General features: G+C 37.2%; 1 long non-coding RNA gene across 1 annotated transcript; it reads left to right on the plus strand.

Annotated features, from left to right (window-relative positions):
• The first annotated feature begins 2,129 nt into the window (after positions 1–2,129).
• Positions 2,130–11,515, plus strand: LOC143898897 (uncharacterized). The gene is made up of 3 exons (XR_013257325.1): positions 2,130–2,282; positions 2,472–2,636; positions 11,412–11,515. It is a non-coding gene; the product is annotated as an uncharacterized LOC143898897 (long non-coding RNA).
• The last annotated feature ends 933 nt before the right edge of the window (positions 11,516–12,448 follow it).

Consider the following 12,448-nt stretch of genomic DNA (forward strand, 5'->3'; position numbering starts at 1 on the left):
TTGATAGAATTCATTTCTTTGCTTTGACTTGGTAAAAATAAAGTAAACACTATTAAAGTAGCAAAAGTATTTGGCACATTTTGCGTTCTTAAAATATACCAAATACATCTTAATATTAAAATGTATTTGGTCTATTATAAGGACTTTTTTCTTGGCAAATTTTATGTCTTTGATTTTTACCAACCAAAAAACTTGTAATTTTAAGGACAGTCCTCAAAATATACCAAATTGAAAAAAAATAATGAAAACGGTCCTCGAAAGTACCATATGTCCACAAAATATACTATGTGTGTTGAAAAATGTCCCTAAATAGTACCAAAAACATACATATATATATATATATATATATATATATATATATTATATATATCCCGTAATTTTCGCATATTCGTTTATTCCGAATTTCTTTTGTATATTTAATATAATTAAATTGATATCAATTTAATTGTGTGATTGTATCGTTCTGGCTTTAGTTGAGACTGCGTTATGTCCGAAAGTAACGGCGCGTCGTCTGCCAAAACATAAGAATTGTACGTGAAAAGTCACTCAAGAATTAATAGGGGAGACCGGGGCGAACTTGACACTAGACTTTTTGCCAATTTAATCTATCGTAGAAACTTGCCTTTCCTACTGTAAATGCGTCTTTATGTGCCAGTATTATTAACGAAATTTGGTAACATTCTGAGTTATAGTGTAATTTTTAACGCGACATAAGCGTTTTTGATAGTGAGAAGTAATTTTTCTGATCTCTCGAAAATGGTCTACTCTTTCATCGAGCTTTCGGGCAAAACTAAGCGACGTGTAGCAAAATTTTTCAAGCAATTTTGTACCTGATAAAACGCTCTTTAAATGTGTACCATTAAATTTGCTTGAAAATTTTAATTAATTGTTGAAAATTGCTTTTGAAAAAATTGTGTCGAGTTTACCCCGGTATTTTTCAATTTAAAAATTTGTTTTCGCGTCACTTTTCTTTTCCTGAGGGCAAAACTAAGCGACGTACAACAAAATTTCCTTAAGCAATTTTGTACCTGAAGGAACGCTCTTTAAATGTGTACCATTAAATTTGCTTAAAAATTTTAATTAATTGTTGAAAATTGCCTTTGAAAAAATTGTGTCGAGTTAGCCCCGGTCTCCCCTATATTATTCGGACAAGCAAAATCCAGTCCTGATTGATTACGGCGTTTTTTCCCTTTGTTTGATTGTATATCTTATCATATATGGTTAAATTCGTAAAAATATAACCTTTTATTTGGTAATAAAAAAATTTTTTCAATTTTGAAAAAAAAATTTTAATAGTGGGGGTATTTTTAAATTAAAAAAAAGTAAAAAAAATTTTTGTCATCGTTTCAAAGTACTTTTCAAGCCATTTAATTTCCATTTTAGAAAATTTGTTTGTTTTTTATAATTTCAGAGATATCCGATCCAAAAAAAAAACAGATTTTTTCAAAAGAGTGTTCCACCCGTTAAACATGCGTATGGGCACGTATAAAAAAATACATATCCCTTATTTTTGTCTAGAGAACAACATACTAAAAGCTCATTAAAATCGGAGGGGACACTTTCGTCCCTCTTATTGTTAGACAAGACTTATGTTCACAATAAAATGTTTTTCTCGAAACAGATTAAGTTTTATTTAAAATATTTTTTCAAACAATAAATAGTTTAGAGATAATTTCGTGGAAAATGGGATTAAAATGGGATATCCTGTATATGGAGGGGTAAAATCATAGTGATTTAAGTCAAATTTTTTAAGACATTGACTCGTGTGCATAGATGCAATTTATATATTGTATATTGTATAGATTGCATTTAACTTGCAATATCTCGCTTAAGGAGGTTGGTGCGTTTGATGAAATGTAAGACAAGTCTATAATATAGATATATACATAATACAAAAGTTAATTACAATAGACAATATGTAGAAAAAAAATTCATTGATTTTATCGTTCCGTTTTAAAAATATTTAATTCTAAATGTATAGAATTTGACATTACACAAATACATCCAAAACCTTATTCTGTAGATATTTTCTCTTAATTTGAGACATTTGCATATAAAACAGAGATTTAAAAAATCGTTATAACTACGAAGTAAACATTTAAGTTTGTTCTGACAAAGTTTCATCTAAATTTATATTCTTTGATAAAGAAAAGCAAGAATACTTGACAAATGGACGACGCGTGTATGGTGACGTTGGCAACGTTACATGTATATCTGTGGTCCGATTCACGCTCACGTTATAAGCATCGCTCATACAACATATTTAAGTGGCGATAAAATTTGTGAGTTGTAACACTTTATGCAGTTTTACTTTGTATTGAATTGTTAATTAAATATTACATAATATTAACTAACCGCATTTAATTTTAAAACTTATTTTTTCTGATTTGTTAATTGTTAATTATTACTTCTTAATTTCAATATTGAGAGTCTTTAGTTAATTACCTATTTATTTGTTTTTATTTCACCAGGTTGGTTGAAGTTACGGTTGAAGTTACGGACAGACTAAAGATCATAGAAATCTTAAGTAATTATTAATAAACTACGCGCGTCAAATATACTTGAACTAATACCAACAAGCGGCAGAAGAAGTAAAAAACAATATGGCAAATCGAATAAAAGCTCTATACAATCAGGTATGTGTAAAATATGCCTTTATTTTTGCATAAATTTAAATTATTCTTTTTGCTACTAATAGATAATTATTAGTAGAGTTTCATATGCAAGTATAGATTCTGTGTTTCTTATTATTTAGCGCATATACTTACTCACTTACAATTAATGCACTCAAAATTTTTTTTAATAATGCATTTTTTTAAAAGCATGTCTCCTCTTTCTAATGGAAAAATGATACAAATCCAAAATTTCTTTTCTCTTTTTAAAATAGAATATAACACATGATTGTGGAATGATTAATTTATACTTGTAACAGTCTACCTTCCTCGCACGGTCAATTATTTGCAAATTTACTTTTTTCTGTTAAAATATTAACATAGTATCGATACTATCGATGTTACCATTTAACACATCCATATTATGTTAAATTAACACAAAAATTTGAGTGGACCGTTTTGGACATGTGATTTATGTTATATTTAACACATATTTTCCCACTGTGTACACGCGGGAATTTCCTAAGCTAATTAAGAGACACGGTAATGTCTCGCACCAAGTGTACGCGTGGGCGACACACAAACGGCGAGACCTGACTCTGTATCTTTACGCGAATCGTCGAGTTGAGAGACTCTTAGATTATCGAAACTCAATAACGGCTGACCGATCAAATTCTGAGTAGGCTTAATTGATAGCTTGAATTTGATTTACACGAGAAGTGTTTTTATTTTTTTTGCCCACGTGTTCTATGAGCGGAAATATTGTGATGCAAAGTCTGAAATGTAAACATTCGCATTAAAATACGTCGTTCTTATTGTCACCATCGCTCTAAAAAATGTTGTATCTTTCACTTTTTCGACATTACGCAGTGCTAGCAAGCAAGGTTTCTCGCAAGCGCTGCATTGAAAAAAAATATTGACAATATCACCAGCGTTCTAATGACAATGTCTCGCCCTGGCTTCTCAGCAGCATGAGTGGTGGAAATACGCACACGGAGCACGAGCCCGTGTCCGTGTGCGCTAATTAAACGCATAAACATAGGAATGTGGCCTGGCACCTCACAAACACGGGTGTGCGTTAGTGCGTATTTTCACCACTCATGCTGTCGAGAAGCCACAACCTCATTCTGGCACCATTGTCTATATCCATGGGTGAGAGGCAATATTTCCGATGAAACACGCGCGCGTTATTATCGATCGAGCAAATAAATCGGGTCGATAAGTCAAATTGGGAAAAAGATTATTTTAGGTTAAACTTTTGTATGCGATTCAGATCCGATATTTTTGCAGGCACATAATACATACTAAAAGAAGTTGAATAGCACTAGTGACAACTTGCGGAAACAACTAGTTTCTTATACATTTTTTTTTATTATTTTGCTAGATTTTGGATTTTTGATCTGCGGAAGATTGGTTTCTCTGGACAGCATTGTACGCTTCGGGTTTTCAACTTTCCACGCAAAGCGAAGTCCACCCCACCCCTGCTTATGGGGACGACGCGTGCCACTCTCAGCCGCTAAGGGCGCTAGCAAAATTAAAGACACACCGAGCTGTCACCGAGTATCGAGCATATCGTTAACGAGAAAATCTGTGCACATAAACGTGAATATTTTGGAATTTTTTAACATGCTGGGAATGTGTGTGGCATATGGATGTAAAAATAAGGGAGGGCATCGGTTTCCGAGGGACAAGAATGACAAGATGATGAAAAATAAACGGTGGATCATCACTGCTATAAAACGCGAGGATTTATGTCCGAATACAAATTCACGACTAAACATATGTTTCATTATATGTCTATTACTTTTATTGTAAACTCACTACTTTTAAAGCCGGTGGTAATATAATCCTCAGGTCTAAAGTGGTTTGTGCACAGCGAATTTGTATTCGGACATAAATCGCGTTTTATAGCAGTGATCCACCGTTTTTTCATCATCTTGTCCCTCGGCAACCGATGTCTCCCCTTATTTTTACATCCATATGCCACACACATTTTCCGGCATGTTAAAAAATTCTCCAAACTTCTCTACTCATTAAACGTAAAAATTATGACAAGTCTCCATTTTTGGTGCTGCCCTTTGCGCTGAGCTTGTCATCTCGCCGTCCCCATTGGGCGAATTGTGGTCTATTACTGTACGGTTCGAGTTTTCAACTTTCTACGCAAAACGAGGTTTACTCCACACTCTTCTCTGCTTACAAGGCAAAAAGAGGTCTATCATTGTATGATTTCACAAGAGTTTGTAATTTCTCACGCGAGGCCAGGTCCATCCCACACTGTCTCTTGTTTTCAATGCAAAGTGGGGTCTATTGTATGATTTTACATGGGTTTTTAACTTTCCATGAGAAGAGAGGTCAATCTTCCGCATATGCAGTCAAAAAATCTAAAATGTAGTGAAATAATAAAAATTTGATTATTTAAGGAACTAGTCGTTTCTGCAAGTTGTCACTGGTGCAATTTGATTTTTTTCAGTGCATACTATGTACCTGCAAAAGTAGATCAAAATCGGATATGAGTGACATACAGAAGTTTTACTTTATTACATTCTTCTTATAAAAATCAACACCATTTACGTTGCAATGCACAATTATTTTATATTTTTGTTTGGATTTTATTCTCCCAAAATTAAAGGAGTTACTACCGCTACATTTGCTGACAATACCGCTTTCTTGGCTGCACATAGAGAACCAACTCTGCTATCACTGAGAACTCAGAAAAGCTTCAACGCTATCCAAAAATGGCTAAAAACATGGAGAATAAAAGCGAACAAAACCAAATCCACTTACGTCACGCTCACCACATGTTATAAAACATGCCCTCCTGTCTTCCTGAACGGACAAAAACTTACTCAAGCTGAAGAAGTCAAATACCTGGGCATGCACTTAGATCGTAGATTAAACTGGAAAAAACATATATTTACAAAACGCAAGCAGCTGAGCCTCCAACTCAAAAACCTGTACTGGATTATAGGTCGCAAATCACAATTATCAATAGACAGCAAATTGCTAATTTACAAATGCATCCTCAAACCCATATGAACTTATGGCATCCAACTGTGGGACGCAGCCTCTGATTCCAACTTGGAGATACTTTAAAGGTTCCAATCTAAGATGCTAAAAATTATAGTTAACGCCCCGTGGTATGTCACAAATGAAACCCTGCACCGTAACCTGCACATCCCAACAGTCAAGGACGAGATCCAGTCCGAGCTGCTTAAAACGTGTAGAAGCACATCCAAATAATCTAGCAACAGCATTAATGAAAACACCACGTAGACTAAAAAGAAAGATACCTCAGGATTTAATTAAGTAGTCCTTGTTCATTATAGGAGTTGTCTCAGTTGTCAATGGACACCTTCCTTGCAAGTCTTTCACTCACCCTTGTTTTATTACTGATACATGTATTGCTGAATGTCTTCCAACAAGATAGATTGTAATATAAAACGGAGTTAAATAAAAATTAAAAAAAATTAGTCTACGTGAACGATCGGAGCAGTATCAAAAACACTTATCAGAGTAAAAGAATCCCCTTTTTCGGTAGCGGTCAGAACGCTGCTAAAAATACTTAAAGGAAAGAGAAAATACTTTCTCCCGAGAGAGATAGCAATCAAATCAGTAAAGATAAAAAACACCCTTTTTTTTCGAGTGGTCAGAGCCGTACTCGGCATTGGCCGAGTACGCTCGACGGAAATAAAAAACACTCCTAAGATAAAGAAAAAAGAACATCCGGCGGAGAAGTGCGTGTCTTCTCGACACGACAGATTTTTATACAGAATATGCCCAGTGGAAAAGGAAAACGCCCGGAAAAGAAAAAGAATACCCTTTGCCGAGAGCGGAATATATACTGAGTATGTCGGCTTGGTTGGCCTCCAATTTATATCTGGCGCATAATGGAAGGAAGTAAGGAAGTGCCGTTTAACCTGGACAGAGCTCCTAATGGACATACTTATCCTGCACGGAAATTTGATTTCAACATATGAGGATACTAACATAAAAATCAATGTCAAAAGCATTGCAGACGAGTCTCGATTGCACACATTACCAATCAGACACAACAATATTTTTCGATCAGATACAGTACCAATCAGACACATACCATACCGGACACATTTTCTATTAGACACAGTCCCCATCGAACACAGTCCCGATCGGACACAATCCCGAATAGAAATTTTCGTACAATAATAGACCTCGTTTCGTACTGTAAGCATCGGGCGCTTCTGTTGTGCCCGTAGCCGTGAAAGAGGGACTTTGTCGGGATGTAGATGCCCAAAGGATTAGGATCCACGCTCTAATAAACGACACTCTGTACTTTACAGTAAAAGAAGATATATTTGCTCTCACATTTATTACAAGAGGTTAACTTAATTCAATACGCGTTAATTAGGATGCGCAGTTACTCTCAGAAGCAATCTGCCTGATCCTGTCGCTATTGACATACATATATGTATATATATTTCATTAAGGCGGAAAGAGTGCAGTGACCCTGATCGGAGTACGTATGCTGCTCTGTATCTGTTCCACGCGATGACTCTGCCGCTGTCTCAGGATTTTGGGAACAGAACTGTAACTCGTTTTCTTCTCGTCATGTTCCTCTTTAGTAATTTAATAATTTAATTATCTCATCTTGTATTAATATCTTTCTTTTTTACTTTGATCACGTATTGATTATTAAACATGTTCTTGTTCCCAAAAGCTGGTTGGGCTACGGCATTCCTCTCTCTTTGAAAAAAGAAAACGAATGATTTACATAAGTTTTCGTCTTACATAATTTACATCGAAAGGGTAGTTTTGATGACTAAAGATGGGGCCCCTAGTCAAGAATCCAAGGAGATCTATTAAAAAGAGGACCGGGACAAGCCGCCATTTTGTATTTTAGGAGGTTAAAAACGGTTTTTGCAGAATACCTCGTTTTCCTTTGATTTCTCGTAAAAAATAGTTATTATCAATCTTGTAGAAAAATAAATTCTCTGCAACTTTTATTGGAAACTTTTTTTTGTACATTAAATAGCTACTGAGTTACAGCCGCGTAAAGAGTGCAATTGTAAAAAAATTGTTGGAAATATGCTTTTCTATTGGAAAATGTCATTATTTTGAGTTCTTATAAATTGAACATATAACAATTAGGATAGTTTTCGATTGTTTGCTTTATTAATAAATAATAAATAACATTTTTTTTATTAACTCATTACTTTGCGGTAGAGTTAATGGTGTGTTTTTTAAGTGTTAAAGGATATCACTGCAATTTTATTCGTTCTGATGGTTAGGTTGTTTATTATTCAATTCTTTGTCGTTATTATCCTTATCTACTTCAATGTCTTTTTTTTGTTTTATGCAGTACTAATTCGCAAAATATTGAAGAATCATTGTCTGTCTGGATTTCTTCATCATTTACTTCATCTTTGTCTTCGATACCATCTTGTAAATTTGGAACATTGTCGCAAGTTTATCCACTGCATTGGTTTAGCTGATCTTCTGCAAGTGCAAAACAAAATGCAGAGCAGCTTGTGACTACAGAAAAGCAAGATTGAAGTGCTTGATCATCTGCCAGCATTGCAGTGGACAAACTTGCGACAATGTTCCAAATCTACGAGATGATATCAAAGAAGATAAAGTAAATAACGGAGAAATCAATACAGGCAATAATGCTTCAATATTTTGCGAATTAGTACTGCGAAGTAGACGAGGGTGATAACAACAAAGAATTTAATGATGAACAATTCGAATCATCAAAACAAATATGATTGCAGTAACATCCTTCGACTACAACATAATAACACTTAAAAAAAATGCGCTATTAACTCTACCGCAAAATGGTAAGTTAATTTAAAAAATGTTATTTATTATTTGTTAATAAAGTAAATAATCGAAAACTATTGTAATTGTTATATATTTAATTTATAAAAGCTCAAAATAATGACATTTTCCTATAGAAATGCATATTTCCACAAATCTTCCTAAAATTGCACTTTTTACGCGGCTGTAACTCAGAAATTATTCACCACACGAAACAAAGTTATAGACAAAAGTTGAAGAAAATTTTCTGCTCTACAAGATTGAAAATTACCATTTTTAACGAAAAATTAAGCAGAAACGAAATATTCCACAAAAACTCTTTTTAGCCCCCTAAAAAACAAAATAGCGGTTTGTCTCGATCCCCTTTTTAATAGATCTCTTTGGATTCTTGACTAGGGGCACCATCTTTATGAATCATCAAAAATTCATTACTACCCCAACAAATGTTTTTATTCGAATATATATATTGACTGGCCTATATTGTCGGGTGTTTTTCGGCAGCTTGCCGTATGATATGTGTTCCTAAATAATTTGTGATTTGTACATAGGATTTAGATTCATTGGTATTCTTGATTTATTTTTATTCTTTTTTATTATATGTATATATTATATGACGACGACGCGAGTCCCCTCAATCTCGCTGGCCGAGAAGGAGCACGCTGTCAAATTCACAACATATAGAAATCGGTAAAAGGTATTGGTAACGGCTCTCCTTGGTAACGAATGGTAACTCGACCAGGTATGTCTTCCAAAACTCGGTATGGGCGCCAGGCGCGAATACGCACCACGGTACACTAAATCCAAGCCAACTCTAGAAATGCCTCAGGCGTGAATTCTTAGTAGTTCATCGCTGTTAGATCTCGGAGAGGAGGAGAGGGAGCGCAACAAAATTAGCACACACAAATAATATAAACAATAAAGATAATGTATTTCAAAAAAACAGTTATTTCTGAAATAACAGGTAGATAACAAGTCGTCTCTCGAATATAATATCGCGAATAATAATACCGCAAATAACGTCGACTACTGCAATTAATATAATACCGCGAATAATAATACCGCAAATAACATCGACTGCTACAATTAATTACTAAAGTGATGGGTATCTCGCCATCACGCAATGATACCTCGCTCCTAATCTCAATAACTCCGCGAACGGCATCCCGCAATTACGCGACGGTACTTCGCGAAGTTCATCAAATAATAATCCGAAAGATGCCTCGCATTACGCGATCGACACCTCGCCAAATACACAAATCCGAATTCCACAAAGATAACTTTACAATAATTCTACAATTATGCGATCCCGCTTTACGGGACGGTATATACAACGTGGCTTTAATTACGCGGTAACTGTCGACCGCGTGTGGTTCTTTGAGAAGGGCAATCACGTTTTACTTTCGGCCGGGCCCTCCGTCAGTGTTTCCTTCGGTAATTGATACACGGTATGCATGAAGAGAAGAATCTTACTTCTTACTAAAATGCTCGAATAGTGGCTTAACAATTTCATTGTCGCAAACTCGGCAGCCGGTGCTTCCCGAGATATTGCCTCACGCCACGCTGACACGACAGTGGCGATCCTCTCGGGCGAGTTACCATCTGGACAGGGGACGTGACCCTGTCACGTCACAATTAGTAGCAAATAAATGAGTATTCTAGGCTGGGTGCTCCGAGAGGGGAGAGGGGCAGGGGAATTTCCGCGGCGTGGGGCACTCTATGCCCGGTGAGCGAGGGGTCCGCGGGGAGAGTGGGGTACGATCCGCGTTTTCGAACGCCGCGGGGAGAGGGGGATACAGTGTACGGTCTGCGAGGGATCCGCGGGGTCAGAGGGGACCGCGTTGACGACCCGTGTAGGGGATTCGCGTTTTTGGGCGCCGCGGAGAGAGGGGGGGTATCGCGCTACAATCCGCGGTGAAGGGAGTCCGCGTGACGTCACACATCGCGCTCCCGCTCGCGGTCTCTCTCTCGCTCTTGTTCCCCCTCGCGTTCTCTTTCCCGCCCGCATCTTCTCTCTCACTCTCCATTCGCCTTCTTACCTATCCACATGTTTGCATCCTCTCTCACTTGCCATCTCCATCATTCGCTTATCTATTTGCATTCTCTCTCTCTCTCTCTCTCTCTCTCTCTCTCTCTCTCTCTCTCTCTCTCTCTCTCTCTCTCTCTCTCTCTCTCTCTCTCTGCCTCGGGTTATGATCAATTACCTCTATACGCCATAGCCTTAGCCCTGCCCCGGATTGGCAATCTCCTTACGACATTTTTTAATTGTTGTCTGAATTTCAGTCACTTCCCGTCTTTGTGGAAGCGAGCCATACTTCGACCGCTCTCCAAAGTTAAATCTTCCGCTTCTCCTTTGGACACGAGGCCTATTGCTAATCTGTGCGAACTCTCTAAGTTGTTCGAAAAAATTCTACACCGCCAGATTTCGGAATTTATAGCTACTCATAATATTCTCGATGATCGGCAATCTGGTTACCGGAAATGCTATTCCACCCAGTCCGCTTTGCTGCGGTTGCTCCATGACATTAAGTATGGCGTCGACGTGGGTGAGGTGTTGATTTTCGTTCTCTTCGACTTCAGTAAAGCCTTTGACACGGTCAGTCATTTTCTACTGTTGACCAAACTCAGACAACTAAGATTTTCTGATTCGGCCTTTAAGTTAATTTTTTTGTATTTAACTGGTCAATGTCAGGCTGTCGTTGACTTGGAGGGCGTGTTCTCTGACTGGCTGTCTGTCACTTCAGGTGTTCCACAAGGATCCGTCCTAGGGGTCCTCTCCTTTTCTCCTTATTTATTAACGACATTGGTGCCTTCCTGAGATATACTGAGCGCATTATATTAGTCAACTGAGCGTTGCTTTACACCTCGTCGCGCATGACGTGGGTGTCATCTCACAATTTGCTGCAACCAACGGATTGACTCTCAATCTTAAGAAATCAAAAGTCTTGATTTTTTGCAGCAGGAGTTACGTTAGACACTTAAATTTAAATGACCTACCTCTTGTTTCAGTTAGCGGTACCTCCATCCCATTTGTTACGGAGACTCGAAACCTCGGGGTCATCATGCGCTCCGACCTTTCTTGAGAGGGTCACGTTTCACACATTTCAATAAGGGTACACTTTACACTGCACAAACTGAAATTTCACAAGAATTCACTATCAATTAATCTACGTGTTAAACTTGTGACCACCTTGATTTTGCCTTTGTTAGACTACTGCTTTTTTGTATACAACGACGTGACCGAGGAGCTAAATACCAGGCTTCAGAGACTCTTAAATTGTGCTATTTGTTTCATTTTCAATTTAAGGCGTGACGAACGCATCACACCTTACCGGCATCGATTGGGGTGGTTATCGGTCAAATACCGCCGTCTTTACTTTCTTGGTATCGAAATGTTTAAGGTGTCCCATGACTTATCTCCTAGTTACCTCTCTGAAATCTTCGTTGATCATGACCCCTCAGTCAGGCGATCGTCACGACTGGCGCCACCGCACTCTTTTCATGTTCCAAATCACAGAACTGAAACCTATCGCAGGTCCTTTCATCTCGCGGGCATCTACTTTTGGAACTCGCTTCCTTATGATGTTGTTTCAGTAACGTCTGTTTCCGTTTTTAAGGGTAAGCTATACGACTATCTTTTCTCGCTTGAGCGTAACTTTATCTAGAGCCTTATTAGTCTCTGCCTTATGCATGATCTGATTGAGAGTGTCAACCTATCGCTTATGCGTCGATTAGTTTAAGTGACTTTTAGTGTTTATTAATTGTTCTTGCGTTTCTTGCGAGTTGAATCTGAGACTTTTTTCATTGCTCTGTGCATCTTTTGCGTACTATTGGCGGTGTGCTTCAACCCTTTTCTTCACTCTACTGATTCCTCCGCTTAGGTTGCAGTTCCACTGCTGGTTGCTGCTTAATGCACATCTGTCGCTTTTATATTATACTATTTTATACTGTTCCTCTCATGTATATGTATTATTTCTGCTCTTATTTACAACTTTTTGTTTTTTTTTCCGATTGTTCTACCTTTGTAATGCATTACTTGCCTAAAG

Source organism: Temnothorax americanus, unplaced genomic scaffold (assembly GCF_048541705.1).
Source record: "Temnothorax americanus isolate GAGA-0224 unplaced genomic scaffold, ASM4854170v1 Scaffold245, whole genome shotgun sequence".
NCBI lineage: Eukaryota > Metazoa > Arthropoda > Insecta > Hymenoptera > Formicidae > Temnothorax > Temnothorax americanus.